Below are 3,902 nucleotides of genomic sequence, written 5' to 3'. Positions count from 1 at the left end.
TGGGACGGCCGTGGCAGGTCACCCGCTGTCAGCCCGACGGACACGGACAGCCAGGGACGGCCCGCGTCTGCGAGGACAAGCCTGGGTACCACAGTTTGCCTTTCCTTCCGGGTGACACATGCGGATTGTGGCTGTGTAACACGGCACTGCGTGGCAGGGCGGGGGGCAGCACCTGGCAAGGGGCCCTGGCCTTTGCTCTTCCTGATGCGGGTGTGAGGCGGGGGAACCGGATGTCCCGGCCCCGCAGGCAGCAGCCCAGGCCTGGGACGAGGGAGGAACCGCCACCTCCCCTCTTCCGCACAGGACAGACGACCCCCTCTGCTCGGCACTGCCTCCCCACCGAGTCTTAAGCAAAGCCCTGGGTCCCCGCCGCCCACCGCGTCATCAGCCCCGCCCCGCCGCCCGCCCCAGGGTGGCCGGTCCCCGACCTGCAGGGTTCTCACTTGTTCGAACTGTGCCTGCCTCGGCCCCCCAGACATGCACTGTCCCTCCCTGCTGCGCAACGGGCAGGCCCCAGGACGGGAGCGTGACTGCGTCCCGAGCCCGTCCCGAGCCCTCCCCGCCGTACCACGTACCTTGTTTCCGTCCAACAAACAGGTTCCGCGTGTCTCTGCCTTCTCTGCCAGGGGTGCCCCTCCAGCCGCCGAGAGGACGAGGGGTGTCCGTTGGGGAGCCCTCCAGAGCCTGGCCACGCAGGGCTGGGCCCCGCCCACCTGCGGACTCTGCCTTGCTTTGCTTGTGTCCAGCTGTGTCTGCCTTTCGAGCAGATCTCTTTCCTACACTGCACTGGATTGCTATATTTTTAACCAGAAATAAACGGAGGACTAGAGCATGTTCCGGCTGCCTCCCGTTTGACTGTTTTCCAACCCCGTCCACTCCCTGCTCCCGGCGGCTGGGCCTGGGTGGGTGTGGGGGAGACGCTGCTTTCTAACGGACCTTGCACCTTTTTGTACATCCTTGCCTTCCTTTTTTAATATGGAGTGGTTGCTACAGACTGGAGTGAACCAAATAAAGATGCCTGCTCTTTGAGGCCGAGAACCATCCGCACTGGGGTGCGTGTTCTGTCATCCATCTGCCGCTCCGGAAGCATCCAGGCCCACACGCCCACTGCTGGGGGAGGGAGCGCACAGCGCCCCGCATACCAGGGGACTGAGCTGGGAACTCTGCAGACAGGCTGGCCCTCTAGCCTCCCAGAACCCTGGCCTGGCCAGGCACACAGGCAGATGGGACTCCTGGAGCAACATCTGCTCCCCGGCTCTGGCCCCAGAGCCCTGCAAGAAGGGCCTGCCCACTGAGCTCACCTGTGGGAGGGCCATGGCAGCTATGCGCCTCTGGCCCCAAGCCCACCAGGGACAGGGCCCCACACTCACCTCAGGGCATGGAGCAGAGGAGGTCCTGCCGGCCCGGGGGGGGGGGGGGGCCAAGGCAGCACCAGTCAACAAAGAGGAGTGTCTGAGGGTACTTGGAGCCCTGCCCTGCCACGCTGATGGTTGACCTCCCACAAGCCTCCAGACATGTGTCCCCACAGGCAACGCCTCGACCATCCATGGCACCTGGTAGGCTGGTGCAGTGTGGCTGGGCTTGAGTGCATCAGCTGGTCCCACACTCAGGCCCTGGCACCCCCTTGCCAGAACCAGGGACCCCAGGAGCAGACGGAGGTGCTCAGCCCCAGGGAAGGAGGCAGTCCTTGGGGGCTTGGCCACTGCCTGTGCCAGGCATAGCTGCTTCAGCCAGGGACAGATGTCACCAGCCTGCCGGCAGGGTGACCTCACTTCTCCAGTCAACCCCATCACGCCAGGACACACAGGTGCTTCACCACACGCAGACTCCAGCTCCAGCTGGCACTCCTGCCCCGTCAGCTCTGCCTGCCAAACCACCACTGTGCTAAGGGCTGAAACCCAACCCAGGAAGTCAGGCAGAGGCGAGATGGGTCTGGGCTGGACACCCATCCCTTCCCCTGCCTGCTTCCTCATCCAGGGGAGCCCCATGTTACACCACCGCCCTCCAGCTTAGTCCACAGCCGCCAGCACCGACACTGCCCAGCCCCTTGTCACCAATGGCCTCCCAGGCCTGTGCCCTGCCCATGAGCCGCCCACTGCCGTGGCCAGCACGGCCGGGAGCCCGGAGCCCTGACTGGACAGGAAGCCCTGACCTGGTGTCTGTCATGGTTCTATGCCTGAATTGCTCTCCAGCTGATCTCTGGGTGCTGGGCCCGCATACCAACATGCTGACCGTGTTCTGAGAAGGGAGACAAGCCACGCTGGCCTTCTTTGCTTACACATTGGTCACTGACCAATGTGTAAGCAAAGACATTGAGCTGGCAATGGCTGTAACTCTGTCACTATGGGACGGCAGGGCCACAGTGGCGCTGAAGAACAGCCCCGCCCCGCGCCACCACCAGAAGCCGTGGGTAGTGTGCTCACAGCCACTGTAGGTGGGTCTTTGCTGCCAGTCCCTCCTCCCATCACCCCAGGAGCCGGAGAGTACACTTGCTTCTTCAGGAGCTGGGGTCTCCACCACACGAGACCCACAGGGACCTGAGGACACAGCCCGCACACCAGCCAGCTTTTGCCACATGCTGGCAGCAGATGGCACAGCTGTGGCCTGTGCCTCCGGGGAGCAGGTACAGGACCTAAGGGGTAGCGGGGTCCCATTCTGGTGAGGGTCTTGCGGGAGGTCCTTATGGCCCATCCTGCTTGGCTTCCTCCTGCCTGTCAGTCCCCTGAGCCATAGCACTCACCAAGCCCCTGCCAACCTGGAGCCAGTCAGAGTCCGCAAGCATTGAAGGCAAGTGTCCAGGGGGTTCGAGTGGCCTCAGCCTGAGCACCAGGGTTCCCCAACGCTGCCTAAGCCCCTGCACACCAGAGAGACCCTCACAATTCAGTGCTGGCTGCCGCCCACAGACCTCCCCGCCTGCCATCGGGACCCTCACTGCACCAGCTCCTGCCCGCCGTGCTCCCCACCGGCCACTGGGACCCTCACTGCACCAGCTCCCGCCCGCCGTGCTCCCCCCCGGCCACTGGGACCTTCACAGCACCAGCTCCCGCCCGCCGTGCTCCCCACCAGCCACTGGGACCCTCACAGCACCAGCTCCCACCCACAGACCTCCCTGCCTGCCACTGGGACCCTCACTGCACCAGCTCCCGCCCGCCGTGCTCCCCCCCCGGCCACTGGGACCTGACCGGAAAGCGGCAGACCCTAGCCTGTTCTCCAGGAGGTGCAGTCCAGTTGAAAATGGCCGATCAACATGCCCCTGGTCCTCAGCAGGGGTCACTTCCCTACTGCCACACCACAACTCGAGACTGGCTTCTGCCTGCCTGCCTGAGCTGTACCAGCTCCTGTTGGGCCCAGGAAGCCCACCACAGTGAGTCTTGTCCTGCCCAGCCCAGTGGTCGGCCAGGACATGTCTCGCTGACTCTACCTCAACAGCCAACACCTGTCAAAATCACAGCAACGCCAGCACCCAGGGCAGGATTTAAACGACCACCTTTGGTGCCGAATGCCCCAGGGGCCAAAGTCCGTGTCCTGGCTGCTCCACTTCCCATCCAGCTCCCTGCTTGTGGCCTGGGAAAGCAGCAGAGGACGGCCCAAAGCCTTGGGACCCTGCACTCAATGGGAGACCTGAAAGAAGCCACTGCAGCCATTTGGGGAGTGAGTCAGTGGACAGAAAACCTCTTTTTCTCCCTCTCTCCCCAACTCTTTCAAATAAAAATAAACACATCCTAACAAACATTGAGCAGTGGTTTTCCTGGTTTTTGTTCAGTTCAGCTCCAGCACAAGAAGCGCAAGGCTCTGCCAGCCCTCACACCAACTCAGCCCAGTGATGCCACAAACAAGCAGGGCAGGGGAGTTCTGGGGATGGGGCCCCTGGGCCAGTGTGCAGGGGTGAGGTGGACAGTACC

The sequence above is a fragment of the Ochotona curzoniae genome, unplaced genomic scaffold (genome assembly GCF_017591425.1).
Source record: "Ochotona curzoniae isolate NIBS_2020 unplaced genomic scaffold, NIBS_Ocur_1.0 contig_3622, whole genome shotgun sequence".
NCBI classification, from domain to species: domain Eukaryota; kingdom Metazoa; phylum Chordata; class Mammalia; order Lagomorpha; family Ochotonidae; genus Ochotona; species Ochotona curzoniae.
The sequence above is the reverse complement of the archived record's forward strand: the minus strand, read 5'-3'. Positions refer to the sequence as shown.